General features: G+C 43.5%; 1 long non-coding RNA gene across 2 annotated transcripts in view; it reads left to right on the top strand.

Moving 5' to 3' along the window:
• LOC311603051 overlaps positions 1–20,152 on the top strand; it is a 58,637-nt gene that overhangs the window by 7,540 nt on the left and 30,945 nt on the right. For both annotated transcript variants that reach the window (XR_014780932.1, XR_014780933.1), the window contains exon 3: positions 19,762–19,870. This is a non-coding gene — a long non-coding RNA (uncharacterized lncRNA). The remainder of the gene's footprint in view (positions 1–19,761; positions 19,871–20,152) is intronic.

The raw sequence follows: 20,152 nt of genomic DNA on the forward strand, positions 1-20,152 counted from the left end.
TGCAAGTTTGAGGCCAGCCTGGCTACAGGAAACCTTGCCCCCAAAACAAAAACAAAAACAAAACAAAACAAAAAACAACAACAAAAAAACCCCCGCAAAGGGCGTGGAGCCATCTTAAACAAGGAAATGGAATAAGCACCTTCTTTGAAGAAGGAAGTATCATTGCACATGGAAGGCGGACAGAGCAGGAGAGAGGTCGTTAGGTGGAACCGATGAGTAAATCTCTTTGGTATAGGGACCAGTGACATGGCCTGGCTATGTAAATGAGGGCGACAGTGGGGTCTGCCTGCTGTGCCAGGATTCCTGGTTGAGCAGTCCTTAGGAACCTTTCCTTGGAATTCTCTTCCTTGGAATGTCCCCTTCTTTATGTCTCAGGTGTTGGCTTGGGTCAGCTGTTGGGCACGGCTCAGCTGGATCTGTCCACTATGTTCTCTTTGCTTTGTAATCAGAAGTTCTGTTGCCTTTGCTAGCTAGTTAACGGAGAGAAGCATTCACAGCAAGTCTCAGCCACATGCCAAGGTCCCACCTCAGCTCACACTTTGACAGGACCCATCTTGGTGGAAGCATTGTCCCAGCTGGAGGTTTCCTCTTCCAAAATGGCACTAGTTTGTGTCGAATTGACACGAAACCAGCCAGGATAGCACCCAATTCCTTGTTACTACTTTTGATTAACTGGATTCATTACTTTTCTGTTGCTGTGTTTAAAATACCATGGGCAAAGCAGTCAAAGAAAGAAGAGATTATCTGGGCTAAGAGTTGATCATGGTGCGGATGCGTTGGTGCAGGAGCCACTAGGAGGGACTGAGGTAAAAGTAGGCACAGGCTTTTCACTCTGGGAGCCTGCTGTCAGTGATGCACTTCCTTCAGCAATGCTGCGCTACCCAAACCTCCCCGACACCACCACCAGCTGGGGACCAAGTGTGCAAATAGCTGAGTCCGTGAGAGACATTCTTATTCAAACCCCTACACCCTCTGAGTAGTTTTTACTTTTACTTATTTTTATAGTGTGTAGGGGAAGCTGTTTCTTTGATTGGAGGCCAAGGTTCTTAGCTACCAGGCACTTATCCCCGTAATGCACACTCAACAGTACGGTGGATCACAGTACAATGAGCGCCTGGTTCATGTTGCCCAAGGTGGGGCTCTGACAGGCGAGTGTGAGCCTCCCCGCCATCTGGAGAGTGTATTTCAAGCTGCTCCAACTGCCAGAGCCATGCAGACAGGCCCTGAGTCACACGCGCAGTAGGTGAAGGGGAGACAGAGAAGACCTAGGTTTTATGACACCAACCATTCACCTAAAATTACTAATGCTCAACGATGAGTGAAGTGAGTGGGCAAATGTTGTGCTAGAGAAAGCTGGGGATTTGCTTCTTGTGTCGAGGACTTCCCCCACGGTACAGGCAGAGCTCGTCCACTGTGGAGGTGACAGCGTGGGATGCTTTCCTCTGCAGTTTTATCTGTGGTTAAGTACTATTACAAGATAGAGGGTCTACCCATCACGTGTCTCCACCCCTGAGTTCACATAGAAATGTTAAGAAGCAAAGATCCCCAAGTAAATTTCATGTCTGAAGGAGTCCTCCCTGTCTAGACCCAGCCGGAGCCAGAGCTCACATCAAGGGTCCAGGGATTAAGGATGGTGTTGAAAACTAGCAGTGGCAATGGTTTCTATACACCCTCTTCTCCCTAGACACGGCTCCAAGACAGCCTAGCCTTCTTTCGTTTAAATTTCTTAACTTCACATTTATTAACTATAGCTCACTAAGGGTAGGAGGTGGTTTTGTGTTTGCTTGGTTGGTTGGTTTTGGTTTTTGGTTTTTCAAGACAGGGTTTCTCTGTGTAGCCTTGGCTGTCCTGGGCTTACTTTGTAGATCCGGCTGGCCCGAACTCATGGTGATCCACCTGCCTCTATCTCCTGAGTGCTGGGGTTAAAGGCGTGTGCCACGATGCCCAGATAGGAGGTATTCTTTTAACACTATCTTTTAACAAATATTTCGGGCTGGATAGCCTCCAAAATAATAAATGGGCTATTTCTATCACCCAAGGCCCCCGAGTATCCCTTGAGCCCCTTTGACTGCAGCTCTTTCTCCATATACCTAGCCCCTGGAATCCTCTGGCCTGCCATTTTGCTCTTGGAGTTCTGTCTTTATCAAATATATTTACTATGATATTGAAAGATGTATCCACAAGATGTTTTTTTTTGTTTGTTTTAGTTTTTGTTTTTTTGAGACAGTGTTTCTCTATGTAACAGTTCTAGCTGTCCTGGAACCCTCTCTGTAGTTTAGGCTGCCCTAGAACTCACAGAGATCCTCCTGCCTCTGCCTCCCAAGTGATGGGATTAAAGGTGTGCACCACCGCCACCCGGCCACAAGGTATTTTTTAATCCAATATAATTCTATGAATATTTTTCCAAGTCTGTTCTTTTTCTATTTTATTCATTTTTCTTTTTTGTTTTGTTTGTTTTTTAGTCAATAACATGAACTAGAGTCACCCGAGAAGAGGGACCCCCGATTGAGAGATTGCTTCTCTTCAATTGTCTATTGACAAGTCTGTAGAGCATTGTTTTGATTGATGATAGACATAGGAGGCCTAGCTCATGCCCTATGTACATTTTTTTTCTACATAGGTGAGGATTAAAATGTTTCCATTGGTAAACTAATGTGCTTTTTTGGTGGGAGTAGCTTTTTCTAGCACTATTATCGAAAGCACTGTTCTCTCTCTCTCTCTCTCTCTCTCTCTCTCTCTCTCTCTCTCTCTCTCTCTCTCTCTCTCTCATTTATGTGTACGGGTGATGTTACCCCTGGGCAGGTAAATGAGTATTGAGTGGTGGGGAAGCAGGCTGAGCAAGCCGGTAAGCAGTTTTCCTCCATGGCCTCTGCTTCTGTTCCTGCCTTTGAGTTCCTGTCCTGACCTCCTTCATGATGGATTATAAACTGTAAACTGAAATAAGCCCATTCCTCCCCGAGTGGCTCTTCTTGTTCATGGTATTTATCACAACAAAATAAAGCAATCTAAGACAATCGCCAAAGAACCAAAACACCAGAGAGATGTAATTTGTTAACGTTTGATAGTTCATGATTTTTTAAATTTATTATTTTTTATTTCACGTTTATTGGTGTTTTGCCTGCGTTTATGTCTGTGTGAGAGCTACAGACAGTTATGAGCTGCCGTGTGGGTGCTGGGAATTGAACCCAGGTCCTCTGGAAGAGCAGCCAGTGTTCTAACCACTGAGCCATCTCTCCAGCACGATAGTTCATGGTTTTTATGTCCTATTCAGGAAGTCTGTGTAATCTGAAGCTACAAAGACTTACTTCTACAGATACCTTAGCTGTGATTCTTACATTTAGAACTATAATCCACTCTGAGTTCATTTTGCTTTGTTTTTTGTCCATAGGCAAAGATTAAATTGTTTCCATAGGTAAAATAATCATTTGCGGTGGGTAGGGTGTACATTTTTCCAGCACCATCTTAGAGAGCACTATTCTCTCACCATCAGCAATGCTGATGTCACAGGTGAGGCTCCAAATCTGGGCTATTTACTCTGTTGTTTTTAGGCTCATGCCAGTGTTGTCTTGGAAACAGGTAACGTGAGTGTCCCTAGTTCAATTATCTTTTCAGTTTCTAGCAATTAATGTCCTTACGTTTATGGGTGTCTGACTGCATATATGTCTGCCAGACCATGTGTTGTGTCTGGTCCCCACTCATGCCCTGGGACTGGGGTTATGAGGAGTGATGAGCCACCCTGTGGGTGTTGGGAATTGAACCTGGGTCCTCTGGAAGAGCAGCCATCTCTCCAGCCCCTCAGCTGGCTTTTTAATTCCATCCATAAGGCTTACTGGGATTTTCACTGGATTATGTTGTCTCTGTAGATCAATTGGGGGATGGGTGGTGTATAATAAGAAATGATGATGATGATGATGATGATGATGATGATGGTGATGTTAAATTGCTTGGCCCATTATAAGATTTAATACCCTATTTCTTAATATCTTTAATTTCTTTCAATAATGGTTAATATTCAATACTTTGGATCTATTTTGTCAGATTGATTCTCAAGTGGTACATGTGTTATAATTTGTTGACATGGTATTATTTTTTCAATTTTCAGCTGTTCATGGATAGTCTATACCGCTGCTTTTCAAGTAAATCATCCATTTTATTTGTTATATTTGTTGGCCCAAGCTTTTCAATAATTTTCCTTATCATTTAACTATTCACAAAATCTACAGTAGCCTTTACTTCTGATATTGACAACTTGTATTTTCTCCTCCCCGCTAGTGCTGGGGCTCACCTCCAGGGATCTGTGCATGCCGGGCCAGCACTGCAGTACTGAGCTGCATCCCAGGTCCAGCCTTCCTTTTCTTGATAATTCCAGCTAAGTGTTTTGTTTTGTTTTTTTATTTTTAATTTTATTAATTTATTCAGATTACAACTCAACTGTTATCCCATCACTTGTACCCTTCCTCCCTCCCTTCCTCTTTCACCCTATTTCCCTTCCTTAGGTCTAAGACCGAGGGGGACCTCCTCCCCCACTATATGGTCATAGGCTATCAAGTCTCATCTTGGTAGCCTGCTTATTCTTTCTTTGAGTGCCCCCAGGCCTCCCAACCAAGGGGAGGTGGTCAAATATGGAACACCAGAGTTCATGTCAAAGTGAGTTCCCACTCTCCACGCAACTGTGGAGAATGTCTTGTCCATTAGCTGAATCAGAGAAACTTCACTAAGCTTGTCTTGGAGCTGGCTTTTGGTTCCTGTGTGCCCTTTCTTCGCTTTCTGTTCTTTACCCTTTCTTTCCTTCTGCTTGTTTTGACTTCATTTAGCTCCTCTCCTCCCAGGTTCTAACACTTGGCTTCGTCAATTAAGCTCTTTCTTTTCTCTGAACAGAAGCCCGTAAGGCTGCGTTAGCCACCTCCCACAGTTCTGATAGGTGACGTTTTTGTTTTCACCACATTGAAAGTGTTTACTCATTTCTCCCATAAGCTCTTACTTGGCTCAAAGCTTATTTATAAAAGGAGTGTGGAGTTTCCAAATCTTTTTACATTTTCCAAATGTCTTTCCTTTTTTTTTTAACTTCTAATTTAATTCATAGCATTCAAAGAATATAATATGTATGATTTCAATTATTTTTAAAAATGGTTCTTCTTGATGAATGTTCCATGTGCACTAGGGGAAATACTTAACCTGGAGCTTTCTGGTTGGAGTGTTCTGGTACTGTAGCGAGGTGAAGTTAGTTGCTGGTGTTCTGGACATCTGTGTCATTGCATCAAGTGACAGGAAGAGAGCATGCTATGTTCTTCACACAGAGTTGTAGATTTCTCTATTTTGCTTTTGGTTTCTGTCAGTTGTCCTGTACGTGTTTTGAAGAATTTGTTATGAGCATATTATTTAGTACTCTTTAGCAAAACAAACAACATGCTATACTTGACAGAAATATATAACTTGATACAAACAAAGAAAAATCCAGCGTGACTCATTTACCTACTATATGCTAAGTGCTGGGGATACAAAGAAAAATTAGAATTGCTGAAGAGGACTCCAAGCCCCCTCTCAGTCCCCCACCCCAAAAAAGGAAAAGAAACAGCCAGCAGCATTGTCCATTGTCTGTGAGAGGAGCCTGCTGGGAGTGAGTCTTCCAGTGCCCTGGAGACAGGGAAGCAGGCTAAGAAGAGCTCAGTAAAGTTCTGAGGTCATACAGAAGTGGAGTACAATTTGGAGTGGGACTCCATTTTTCCAGAAGGATTTAAAGATCTTATAATAGATGTAGATCGTTTTGAAGCCACGATCTTGTTGTTTGTGGTCCTGGCTAGCCTAGAACTATCTATATAGACCAGGTTGCCTTGAATTGATTCTGAGGTAACAGTTACACACCACCATGCTGGCTTCTTTTCTTTATTCCCTTCCTTCCTTTCTTCCATCCTTTTCAGAAACAGTGAATGTCATCTTCAAATTTATGTTCCCAGGTCAGCCTTGAACTTTTAATTCTTCTGTGTCAGCTTCCTGGGCTAGTGAGATGGTGCAGTGGGTAAAAGTGCCTGCTGCCAAGCCTGACAACCTGAGTTCATTCCCTGAGACTTGCTAATGTTCTTCATCTGGGCCAAATCTCCATCCACACCAGCCATGTGCTTCTCTTCCATCTAACCCATGGCGGCCTTCTTCTCCTCTCTTCTCTTCTGGTCTCTCCTTATTTAGTTCTCTTATGTCCTCCTTCCCTTCCTTCCTTCCTTCCTTCCTTCCTTCCTTCCTTTTTTGAGAGGGCATCGTGTTATAGCTCAGCCTGGCCTGGCCAAGCCTCCAAGCCACAAGTTTCCTGCCTCCACTTCCAAAGAGCTGAGATTGCAAGTGTGTGCCAACAACTCTGACCAGATGGTACATCTTATAACTGTATAATTTTGTTTCCTCTTCTGTCTTTTGTGAGCATACTTTTGTGTGTACAAGTGTACATGTATATGTGAATATGCATGTATGAGTGAGTGTGTATATGTGAATGTGTATTGTGAGTGTGTGTTAGTGTGTATGTGTGTATATGTGTGAGCGTGTATGTGTGAGAGAGCCTGTATTGTGAGTGTGTGTGTGTGAGTGTGTATAGTATAGATGTATGTATTGGGAGGTGGTATGCACACCCTGTTCTGTGTAAGGGCAGGACAGGACCTCTTTACTGAACCTGGAGCTAGGCTGGTGACAGCTAATCCGGGAAATCCTCCTGCTACACCAAGCTCCCAGGGGTGGTGCTAAAGTTCCTACTCCACCACACCTACCTTCTTTGTGTGCTCTGGGCATTTGAACTCATGTGTGAGCATCAGCACTCTTCCACTGAGCCATCATCTCCCAGCTCCTCCTTGTGCAGCGCTTTTAATGTCTGTGTATGTTCATCTCACAACTCAGGCTTACTATTTTACCCTAGGCAGTCAAAAATTTAAGAAGAGTAAAAATTAGAAAAAATTTAATACCCATCTCCAATTTTTAATTTTACTTTAAAAATGTATGTTGTGATTTTTTTTGTGTGTTTATGTATGTATGCCCATGCCTAGGTGTGCAGAAGCTAGAAGCTAGCCTTGACCTTGAGTGTCTTCTTCAGTCACTCCTGTATCTCTTTGGATACGGGATGCCTATTAAAGCTGGAGCTACTGACTGGGTACAGGCACACACTGCTGTGTCCAACATTCTATTCTGCACTTTAAGAATATCACTGAGGACTCTTCAATTCTGCAAATACAACAGAATTTCCATTTTCCCTGATAGTCATGCTTCTTAAAAGACCTATCCTAATATTCTTGATGCTCAACTGTGCTAGCAATGGGCTATCCGGAAGTTTTTATTCCATCATACCTTTTTTTGAAAGGCATAATTCTGTGTAGCCTTTTCCGTCTTTGAGTAATACCACTTGTCTTATGGCTTTCATATTTTTGACAGAAAGCTTACTGAATTCTTCTTCTTATACAATATTTCTGGTTTCTCTGTCTGCTGCTCTCCAGGCAAGTCTAACATGTGGCCTGGATCACATGCATCCTAGGACAGCTATGAGGACATCCCAGCGCATTTGTTGATGACAACATCGTGTCAAACTGTCACATGTTGGACACCACCAACTTTGCAAATGGCCCAGGATGATGGAGATTTTTTAGCATCTGTGATCTGCCCACAGCTTTCAGTGGGCTCTTGTGATCTGATAGGCTCAACAAAAGCTAGATTTTTTTTTTTAATAAACAGAGCTATTAAGCCTTTCCACATTGTAGGGTGGAAACAATCTCCTCCTGTAGTTTTCTATGTCTTAAGTGGAAGCAGAACCACAGTTAGTATTTTTTTTTAATAACCCTGTTTTTCTGGTTGAGTCATTTCTGCACACATACAAGGTTTGCCTGACAAGAGGAAGCAACTTATGTTCATAGTGAAGACAAAAGGAGCATGTAGGCCCAGCCTGCTTTGAGTCCCAGCTCTGCCATTTACCTTACTGCTAACTTTATGAGCTTTGAGACTTTAGTTTTTAACCTCAGTCACTCTGTTTTTTCACTGGGAAGACAGGGTAGAATGACATAATGTGTGTGAAACAAGCAGTGTAGTGCCTGACAGTCAGAAACACTCAATGGGGAGTCATTATCAGATTTCAACTTTAGGAGAATCAGTCTGGTGACATGTTCAAAGGCATCCTGGATGGAAAGAGACCAGAGCAACAGATTCTAGCGTTCCTGTAAGTCATAGGCTCTGAAATAGGCTGCAGTAAAGGTGCTAGAAGGAATGGGCTTTAAGCTGGTTCTACACAAGTGTCAGACCCATGGCAGTGCCCCACTCAGGTACCACTGGACCTTTGCTGTTAACTTTTGTTCAGTGCAGTCCCCACACAGCATCTCCTGACTCTCTCTCCCTGTTTGCCTGCTTTTAGAGATGGGCAGGGCTGAATCATTCACAATATATCCCTCGTGTTCCAGCATGCGACCATCAGTCAGTTCACTGAATTAATTACCACAGTCACTCTTAAAATTGACCATAGCTAAATATTCAGCTTGGGGGCCATTTGCATCCCACTTATTATGCCAACATGAGTAAGTCCTCTCATCGGATGCTGGCCAGAGTGGTACGGGCATCACTTTTCCTTTTCTTCTCTTCTGTTTCTTTCTCTTGGATGCTAACCAGAACCCAAGGGTGCTTGTCTAGTACATGGGCCTCTCTACTCTTTTCTGAAGCTAAGGTAGATTCTTTTTGTTGTGTGGCTCTGTGCCAAACTTCTATGCCTAACTCCGTGAGACATGGTTTTCTCTCCCCTCCTCCCCATCTTCCCTCCCTAGCTATTCAGAGCTGCCTGCTCTGTGGTTTTTCCTTTAAATGCTAATAAAATTGTTTTTTTAAAAAACGAATCCTTCTAGACCATTCCTAAATTCTTTTATTAATGAGACTAAGAACCCTAAGGGCCAGGGGACAGGGGGTTTCCTGTGATGGTAACATATGGTTCTCCAGATGGGACTCCTCAAAAAGTCTGTTAACAACTGTAGTAATACGGATGGACATTCAAATGCATCTAATAATGATAAATCTAATGCTTGACCTGGAGGGTGATGCTGGGGACTTGCAAAGACTAGAAAGGTAGCCTAAGACTGGAAGCACAGGACTTTATCATTAGGATGCCTATTGGGCATCTCAGCACACTAGTGGAGAGGCACAGCTAGGGAACATTGCTAACCTGAGTGACAGCAACCATCTCTCCCTGAGGAAGAACCAAAACCGAGCCTTCCTTTTCTCCTTGTCATAAACCTGAGAGCTAGTTTATTCTTTGTTCTGAGGTCACAGTGACAAGGCTCGGCATTTACTCAAGGTTTCATCTCTTCTGGGTCCTTGTAAAACTATGACATTTTCTAAGAGAGCTGGCCCTGGCCTATTAACTCTTCCTAGTAAGTTCCCATCCTTGAAATTGCACAAACTTTGCTTTATTCAAATAAATTTATAATCTTTTAATGTAATAGATAGCATATCAGCTCTGATTTCCTCTCTTTTCCCAAGAACATAAACTTTTGTTGTTGTTGAATGTAAACTTGTTTTTGTTGTTGTTGTTTTGTTTTTATTATAATTTATTCACATTATAACCTGATTGTTATCTCTTGGCTCACATCTACCTGTTCCCACCCTCCCTCCCTCTTCTGCCCTATTTCCCTCCCCTAGTCCTCTGACAGGAGGGGACCTCGTCCCCCACTTTCTGATCACAGCCTATCAGGTCTCATCCAGATAGCCTGCATCCCCTTCCTCTGTGTGTCCACAGGGTCTCCCTGCCAAGGAGAAGCGATCAAATCACAGGCACTAGAGTTCATGTCAGAGGCAGGCCCTGCTCCCTGACCCCCAACCACAATACAACAAAGATATTTCCTCAACTATGTTCATAGCAGCTTTATCCATAATAGCCAGAATCTAGAAACAACCTAGATGTCCCTCAACAGAAGAATGGATAAAGAAACCGTGGTACATTTACACAATGGAATACTACTCAACTATTAAAAACAAAGGAATCTTGAAATTTCCAGGCAAATAGATGGAACTAGAAAAGATCCTCCTGAGTGAATATAACTTCTTAAGAGTATGTCCTAATTCTTTCCTTTGCTGTGATAAAATACTCTGACAAACAGGTTGAGGGCAAAGGGTTTATTCTAGGTCACAGTTTCTAAGTCCACTGTTGAGGGGAGGTCAGGACAGCAGGAGCTCTAAGCAGCTGGTCACATCCACATTTGGAAAGCAGAGAGGGGTGCATGCATGCTTCTCTCTCTCTCTCTCTCTCTCTCTCTCTCTCTCTCTCTCTCTCTCTGCCCTCCCTCCTCTTCTCTCCTCTCCCCCCTCCCTCCCTTCCTCCTTCCTTCCCTTCCTGGACTTCAGCCAGGGAATAGGGCCAATAAAAGCAAGTATTCTCACCTCAACAAAATCAAAATAACCCTCCAGAGGCATGCCCAGAGGCCAATCTCTTGGGTGATTCTAGACTCTGGCAAGTTAAAAGTTAACTCTAGCTATCACAGGGTGATCTATTGCCTTCAGTTGTAGAGAATTAGCATCCTCTTTAGGGCATCAGCTTGTTGACAAGCTGAGAGATGAGCTTGCCTGCATAGCAACAGTAGCTATCAGGAAAGTAAAGGTCCCATGGTTCATGTCACCAGCCTCACTCGTAATGGATATCTAATTGGAAAGCATCTGACCTCTGTGGAGATCTGTTCCGTAAACATTAGTTTTCATTATGCATGTTAATGTTGACTTTGAACTTCAGTGAAACTGTTGAAAGTGCAATCCTCTATTTTCTGACCACATTGGAAACACTAGATAAAGATGTGGCCAAGTCTGAAAATAGAACTTGTTTGGCTAGTAAAATCCATTTTAAAAAAGGAAGAGAGAGCGAGCAAGCTTTCAGCTACATAAATTAACATTTAGATTTTAGCTTAAAAGTAGTTCATGTCTCTGTTCTAGCATGCCTCTCAGCAGGAGCACGTGAGTAGACCACACAGCCCAGTGACATCTCCAATCACAGCCTTGAAAACATGAAGGGAATAGACACACAGGCCAGGGCGGTTCTCGCTCTGTAGCTGGTGATGTCAGTGTTTGAGATATTGTCCTCCTGCTCCATAGGATCTAGGCCTCCAATGAATGATTTGATCTGAGAAGAGACTATAGGCAGGAAAAAGCAGCAAGACAGTTAGTGGTCCACCTCATTTCCACCTGGTGATGGATGCATTTAGGAGATATTGTTGTATGTATTTGTTGTATGAAATTTATGTTTTTAGTGTCTGGTCTTACGGTTTGTACATCTGGTAGGCCTCTCTGCTCTTTTTCTCTGTCATTTCAAGTTACTTTGTCCTCCTCCCCCTCCACCCCTTCCTCCCCTTCCTCCCTCTCTTCTCTCCATTCTCCTCCTCCTCCTCCTCCTTCTTCTCAGGCATAATGCCTGAGATGAAAGTTTGGCATGATTCTGGGAGAGCCTGCCGTTTAATGACACCACATGGCTTATTGAGTAGGTCAGTTGCTATGTCCCAGCTTTCTTATTCACATTCTCTCACAAGCATTGTCTGCTGAGAACTGATATGATCGCGCCTTCAGGACAATGTGTGAATTTGTCTCTTACCTGAGGAAACATTTCTTCTAAACAAAGTTTAAAATACTTTCAGGGCTTCCTGATATCACACTGAATCAGAGTTGAAGCCCAGAGGCAGCTGAGATTTTCCTAGCCACCTGGTTTTCTGGAATCCCAGGTGTGGACCCACCCCTCAGGCCCAACAGAAACTGGCCTGAACTGATTATTGTTTCATAGTGTAATCTTCTCCTGGTTTTAAGGTTTCTAGCTGAATGATCAGAGTCTCATCCAGAAAAACTTTAGGACTGGATGCTTCCCTGTGAGGATTCACGCAGACCTGGACTGCAGGCACGTTGAAGGCCCTGGAAGTTTTGTTACGAGTCCTGGGAGGTCAATCGAGATGCTTGGATCTGAGCAGTACAAACCTTTCTTCTCTTGAATTGGGGATTCACTAAGTCAAACTAATTCTCCACCATCAGTGGACTCAGTCACACAGGGCTTTTGTCCTGATCCCCTCTGTTTTGCCCAATACAAAGCACCACTTTCTTTCTGTGTTTTGTCTTCACATTCCTTAAAAGAAAGGACTTATTGGCTCAGACAGCACCCATCATGGGGCTCCTGGAGCTGAGATTACCCTGCCTCAGTTTATAGATGCTACTCTGGCCCAATTCCCAGTTGGTCCAATTACCAGGCTAGGCTGGTAGGTCTTGTGTTCCAGAACATTATTAGGATAGCAGAGGTACAATTAGGGTTGTCTTCCTCAGAACAGACCAAACAATAGGTAGGCATCACAGTTCTTAGTGGAACAGCTTTATTGTAACCTTGATGCTGATTGGCTAGGGTAGGGTGAAGTGTGTCATGTATAAAGAATCAAGGGTTTCCATGGTATTAGACCCAATCTCTTTCTCCATAAATAGTCACAGAGATCACACTAACATCCCCTCCTTATCTCCTATGCATCCTTGGGCCTTTGGCCAGGCAACTCAAATGGTGCTCTATGAGCAGGCAGCACAGCAAAGGATGGATGTTAGAATTATAGTCCTGCCTTCTAATCCTAGTGCTACCATTTTTGTTTTTTTACTAGTGGCTCTGTAAGGAACATCCTATGTCTCAATTCTCATTTTAAAATGAGTAACCTTTTTGATGAGTTCGCATGAAGGCTTCCCCAGCACTGAGCATAATACATGGTCTCTTTCTGTGGTCTCTATAGTGGAGTCCAAGGTTGTGGGCTCTCTTGTCTAGTCTACATACAGCGGCTCTGTGGTCTTTAGGTATGATAGCTACCTTAATGGCACTCATCCAGCTACTTGGTCACTGTGCTGCTTAATTTCTGTTGTGTGTGTGTGTGTATATATATATATTTTTTTGTCAACTTGACACACCATGAACTTGATTTATTTCGGGGTCTTCTATTCTGTACTAATAGTCTGCCAGTCTGTTTTTATATCAGTACCAGGCTGTCTTTGTCACTGTGGCAGCATAATTAAGGTCAAGTATTGTGATACTTCCAGCTGTATTCTTTCTCTTAGGATTGCTTTGACTATTTGTGGTCTTCTATGGTTCCATATGAATTCTTGGATTATTGTTTGCTAGATTTCTGATGTATGACATCAAAGGTTTGATTGGTAATGCTTTGAATTTGTGGCGGCATTCTTTTGGTAAGCCATTCTCATGATGTTTATTCTGTTGGTCCAGAAGCAAGGAAGATCTTTCCTTCATCCAGTGCCTTGCCAGAGATATTTTCACATCCATGTTTATTGTGCTCTATTCACAATAGCAAGAAGATAGAGCCAGCTTAGGTGTCCATCCGTGGATGAATGGATGATAAAATGTGGTACATACACAAAATGGAATATATCCAGCTGTAAAGAATGTGAAACCATGAAATTTAAAAGGAAATGAATTTAGAAAGCATAATATTAGATAAGGTGATACAAGCTCAGATTAAAAAAAAATCACATATTCTCCCCTATATGGAGATCCTAGCTTATAATGTACATGTATTTGTAAATAGGTTAAGTGTGAATATAGTCTAAATTTAGAAAGAAAATCAACAGAAGGCAGTATTTTGTGATGAGGAAATTCAGAGAGTATAGACACAAGGACACTGAGTCATAAAATAGGGTTATACAGATTTTTTTTTCTAGTTTTAACACCATCATGGTTCCCTCCCACTTTCCATGCCCTCCTACGCCACTCCACCCTTACTCCATGCTGGACATATGTGTCTAATATTTTTGTGTGTTGAAGTAGCAAGAACCATTTTTATACTCCAAAAGAATCCATCATGTGCTTCTCCTGTGAGGTGGTGATTGTGAAACTGAGGCTTGCTTTCTGATTCCATTGACCATTGGTGCAATAGGACTCATGAAGACTAGTACGGAGTACACCTTTTCATACTGCCCCACCCAGAAAAAAGTGATTGCAATTTTTTGTTGTTCTGGAGGGAGGGTATCTATAACGTGAAGTTTCTCTCTCTCTCTCTCTCTCTCTCTCTCTCTCTCTCTCTCTCTCTCTCTCGTGTGTGTGTGTGTGTGTGTGTGTTTAAAATAAAATTAGATCAATCTATATAGTGCTGTTTAATATGTACCTTGTATTGCTCTGCATGCTGTCCAGTGTTTGGTCAAACTGATACAAGCTAGAGTCATTTGGGAAAAGGGAACCTCTATTGAGAGAAATGCCTTCACCAGATACGCATGTGGCAAGTCTGCGGGGCCGTTTTCTTGGTAGAAGATTGATGTGGGAGGTCCCAGCTTGCTGTGGGTGGTGCCAACCTTGGTCTGGTCATCCTGGGTGCTTTAGAAAGCAGGCTGCACAAGCCATGGGGAAGAAGCCAATAGGCAGCACCCTTCCGTGGCCTCTGCATTAATATCTGCCCTGACTTCCCTGGATGATGGACTATACTCTGTGAGATGAAATAAACCCTTTTCTCTCCAAGTTGCTTTTGGTCATGGTGCTTTATCATAGCAACAGACACCAATCTAAGACACACAATGAAGTATGGCCAAAGTAGTTTCTAAAATACTTATGCACACGAACGGCTTAGCTCTATCGTGGCCTCTGCAAATGTGTCCACTGTGAGACACTAATGAAATTGCATGGGTCCTCAAGGAAAACACTGCACAGGCAGAAGGAAAGTTGGATTTGAGTTTCCCATGCTGACAGCTTTCTGATAGGCTTTTCAGCTAGAGGATGCTGGTGAGTGTGTCCTCACACATACCCTGACACTACATGGGAGATGCTTTTCAGCAAATGGAACCCATAAACACAGAAGACTCTTGGAGAATGACCAAGGTGCCCCTATAAGGAGGCTGCTGCCTTTGGGTGCTCACCTGAAGAGGAATGTTAATTCAGAACATGGCTGTTCTGGCAAAAGATCACATTTAAAGCTCTTCTAGGTCTGTGTGATCCAGCTGGAATACAAGCACGCCTTTAATCCAGGAGACAGAGGCAAACAGATCTGAGTTCAAGGCCAGCCTGGTATAGAACAAGTATCAGGTAAAGAAAAGCTTAGGTTCAGGTATGGTGATACATGCCTTTAATCCCAAACAAAGGTAAAGTTAGTTTGTAGAAGGAAGCACAAATGTTTGAAAGTGATGTCTAATTGAGTGGCAGAAAACGTGACGAATCAGAGAAGATTTGACAGAATAGGATATGCCCAACTCTTACAAGAAGGGAGGAAAGGGAAGCCACTTAAGAGGCAGTTTTTGAGAGGGGCGGGGGGAGGCAGTTTTATCAAGACAGTAACAGGAGACTGGCCACACAGAGAGAACTCAGGTGAAGATGGAACAGGCCAGAAAATGAGAAGAAGCCAGAAGATTAGAGCAAATTGAAGAGTTAGTTTGAGACCAAGCAGAGCAATTCTGGGCCAAGAGAGAAGCCAGATTAAATCAGTCAGCTAGGAGAAGAGTTTGAGCCAGACCAGCTGAGTTGAACCAGCCAGCCCAGAGCTCAGAAAGAACAAATAAAGGCGAGCTTATTAAGCAGTAAGTCTCAGACGCTAAAACCATTCTAAGTCTAAGGTTAGATTGTACGGAGGCTAGAAACTTCCAGGACTAGGCATAGGTTAGCAGAAGGAGGCAGTAAGCCTCCCAGATAACAGTTGAGCCAGGAGAAAAAAGTTATTTTTACATTCACCCATATCTTTCAGAGCTCTTCTTCTCTGATGGCTGGCTGTAAGCATTTGTTTCAAGACAGACTTCCCTCCGCAAAATGATGAGAAGAAGTGGTGTTGGAAGTCTGCTTCGCTGAGCAGATAGAACGTGGGACCTCCCGTGCTTTCTCAGAGTCCAGTGAAGCTCTCCAGGAATGAGTCCGGCTCCTAAGTCTGACCCTGTCGCAGGCTGCTCTGGGCACACCTGTTGGGGGAGGTGTCAGCAGGAGGTGGTTAGGCTGAGCCATTTGCTGAGAGGCAGCTGAGTTTCTGTACTGCTGTTCCTAGAAACTTCTATCTAAGAGGGCAGGGTCTTCCAAGCCACTTTAAAGATGCATCTATTAACCGGCTCCCCCTTTCTCTTAAAATACAATAATTTCATCAACATTTTTGAAACAGGACATGAAATCCAAGCCAGGCACTATCTTGAGCTCTGTCTTCCTCTCTAAAGTCCCTAAAAGCAATGGTGGGTCAAAGGGTTCAATGCTGTATGTCCCTAATAATAACTTCACCTGGAATGGTTGAGGGTTGGTTTTCATCTCCCTGAGCAGAATACCTGCAGTGAGTCTACCAGCCCACGGCTTCTATTTTCCTCTCAGTTGGTGCAATAAAACACTCGGACAAAAAGCAAACCAGAGAAGCAAAGTGTCTATTTCCATTTAATGGTCACAGTCCCTCATGGAGGAAATTCAAGCAGGAACTTGAAGCAGAACCCAGGGAGGGTGTTCCTTTTGTTTGCTCCCAGGTTCATGTGTAGGCAGCTTTCTTATATAGCTCAGGACCTGCCTAGGGAATGGTGCTGCTCGCAGTGTGCTGGGCCCTCCTGTATCAGCTAAAAACTAGACTTGCCCATAGGCCATCTGGTCTGGGTGATGCTGCAGCTGAGACTATGTCTCTCATGGCTGTGTCAAGCTAACACTTAAAGCTTACTAGGACCTGCTGCCAATTTGGTAGGTGGGAAGGGAAGCAAGCTTGAAGAGGTGGACGAGGAACTATTAGGCAAGAAAGGTGCTTGCCTAAAAAACAAAGGACAAAGATCCCTTTGATGTGGAAGCTTATTTTTACTTTTTGGGGAAATGTTGTTGTTTTCAGTAGCTTCAGGTCCATCTTGACTTTGAATTCCTTTCCCTCCCATCACAAGCCGTTCATCAGAATCCCATGTCGCAAGCTTCTGGAGCCAGAAGATTGTCTCTGGGCAAGATTCCCCACTGAAGTAGTAATGGGGTCACTGGTCACTGACCATTTCCCTGAACTTGGAGTGTGGTGTGCCAGAGCTAGTGAGGCTGAATCCTGGCCTTGCTGAGCCTGGAGCATGTCCTGATGCCTCAGGATGCAGAGTGGGCCAAGGCCGACGTGTGGGTGTGTGGATGTTGGCAGATGTGGCCACAAGGGCAGCCAGGAGAAAGGTGACAGCTGGCGTACCACATGAGAGTGGTCACAGCATCTGCTGTGCCAGGAGGGAGGCAGAGAAGTCACACATGACAACCAGGGAATGAGAAAATGGGCCGGCTTGTTTCCTCCCTTCCTGTTACTGCAGTTTGGGCATGATTTGGAATGCTTCCTGGTGCTCAGATGTCTGAACCACTCTGCTTTCACGGGGGCTCATGAAGGAGCCATGTCTTTGCAATTGGAGCGGTATGCTGTGCAAACAACGGCTGCTCCATGGGCCCCACGGGCAGCATCTTGAAAGGGGTGCAGAATGGGACACTGACTCTTGCCTCCTTGTCTGGACCGTAAGTCACACCCTGTCGTCCCTCCAACAACAGGGACGACAAAGTCTCTGTGACCTTATAAAAGTTACAGGCAGGAGTCTGACCACACAGAGATCGAAGGTGTCAGTGTCAAGAAGTCTGGCTCCTGATTCTTTGTAAGGACCATTCCGAGGGAGCCACCTCACCCCTCCCCCACCCACCTCTGCTGGGAACAGTTCACAGCAGCCCAGGTGGGGGACAGTGCTTTTCCTTTGTGGCATGTATGGCACAGCATGTAGGAACTGCAGTGAACAGGCACTGACTCCAGATATTGCCCTAGCATAATCTGTAAAGGGGCACCCAACCCATATACGACTAGCTGGCTGGCTGGGGATTCCCTCCTTTTTAGGGGTGAGGAGATTGAAATTTAGGGATAGGCAGTCTTCTCAAGGCAACACAGCTAATAGGACATGAGTCTCATAGAATTCAGGCAACCTGGTTCCAGATGCTCAGCTGGAGTCACTAGAGATGGGGGATCATATTAAAGCTTAAAGTCAGAGCTTTATGCATGATAGGCAATCCATTTTTATTTTTTTTTCAATAGTGGCAATATACAGTAGAATTAGCTGTTTCCAAACTGTGATATGGCAAATGTACTGGGGTTTTTTTTTTGTAATTATTATTTTATTTTTGTGTCATTCTCTTCCTTACACCTGCCATGGTGTTTTCTTACCTTGATTCTCATAAAAAAAAAAAAAAGCTGACTCCTTGGAAATTGATGGCACTAGACTACAGATCAACTGATTCAATTGGTACTTTGAAGTCAAGAAGGCTGTAGAATGAAGTCAAGAAGAGAGCAGACAATACTGTTAAATGCTTCAGAGAGATAAAGATAAGTGTATCAGTAATCCATCAGATTCGCAGTTAGCATGCTAAAGTTGCTTTTCCTTATGTAACCATGCACCCCTAGTACTCTGTCCCCATTCTAGGAAGCAAACAATGTTATCAACTTGAATGTATACACAAAAACACACTATATTTTGTGCTCTGCCCCTCTCCTCTATAATTAAAATTAACCACCTATCTATAGTCATATAGACTAGGATATCACAAAGCCTTTCTACTCATGAGTCCTTTCTGCCTGAAAAACTTATGTGACCCTGAGTATGTAACACACTTATATAAATCCATTATTTACTAGTAATAAACCATGAAGAAATTTATTTTTAACCAATTCTTTTGTGTATACACAGTTTTAGCATTTTTAAAGACAAAAGAAAATTTGCATACTAATGAGATGGAAGCATATTTGTCTTACATGAATAATTAAATTTTGGCTGAATATTTCATACAATAGACCATCCAGCATCAATATTTTGATTTTATAGCTGCCAATACTAAAAGTGCCACTTTGCATAAATATGAAGTACGAAATGGAAGCAGTGCTTTTAGTGCCATTTTATAAACTGTTGGGATTTTTTAAAAATAGAAGTTAGGCATGGTGGTCCATACCGTTAGGCCCTTTATTTATTTTTTTTTAAAAGAGATTTATTTATTTATTGTGTTTACAATGTTCTGCCTGCATGTCTGCCTGCAGGCCAGAAGAGGGCACCAGATATCATTACAGATGATTGTGAGCCACCATGTGGTTGCTGGGAATTGAACTCAGGGCCTTTGGAAGAGCAGGCAGTGCTCTTAACCTCTGAGCCATCTCTCCAGCCCCCCTGTTGGGAATTCTTAATCCCAAGCCCAAATTCATTCAGCAATTAAAAAAAAATTCTCTGATACAATATGTTACAACTGCAGTTTCCACTCCTCCCAATTTCCCTCTCCTCCATCCACTCCTCCTCCTCTTCCTTTCAGAAAAGAACAGGCCTCCTAGGTCTGAACACAGGATAACAAGATACAATAATACTAGGCACAGACCCTAATATCAAGGCAAAGCAACACAGGAGGAGGAAAAGGCTCCCAAAGCAGGCAGAAGAGTCAGAGATACTCCCACAAAAGCAACAAGCCAACAACCACAGCAGATACTCAGAGGACCTAGCACAGATCCTGCAGGCTCTGACTGCAGCTTCAGTCTCTGTGAACTCCTATGAGCCCTGCTTAGTTGATTCTGTGGGCTGTATTCTCCTGGTGTCCTCGACCCCTCTGGCTCTTACAATTCTTCCTTTCCTTCTTCTGTGGGGTTCCCACATCTCCAAGGGGAGGGACCCAATGGAGATCTACAATTTGGACTTTATCTCCACCTAATGTTTGGCTGTGTTTCTCTGTATCTGCTTCTATCATCTGCCAGAGGAAGCCTTTTTGATGGCAGTTGGGGTAGGCACCAATCTATGAGTATAGCAGAGTATCATTAGGGATCATTTTATTCATTTTTTTTTCTATCCTAGGTCTCTGGGCTATCCAGCCACCAGTTCCTGGTCACCCAGGCAGGGTCAGGTGTGGGCTCCCTCTCACGGCATGGCCTCAAATTACATCAGTTGTTGGCTGACCACTCCCGTAAGTTCTATACCTCCATCTTACAGGCAGAATAGGTCGTAGGTTGAGGGTTTTGTGGCTGGGTTGGTGTCTCAGTCCCTCCACTAGAAGTTGCCTGGTTACAGAAGATGGCTGGATCAGGGTCCAAATTCTACAGTACTAGGAGTCCAAAGCCCAAATTCATTCAATGATTTTGTTTTTTAATGAAACTGAAGTCAACAACTCAGTGAACTACCTATTAGACCAAATACTCTAACACAATTCAGTTCAAAATTGATACTAATTTGATACATGCTGAGGGGC

This window comes from Acomys minous, assembly GCF_964271855.1.
Source record: "Acomys minous genome assembly, chromosome: 8".
In the NCBI taxonomy this organism is placed as follows: domain Eukaryota; kingdom Metazoa; phylum Chordata; class Mammalia; order Rodentia; family Muridae; genus Acomys; species Acomys minous.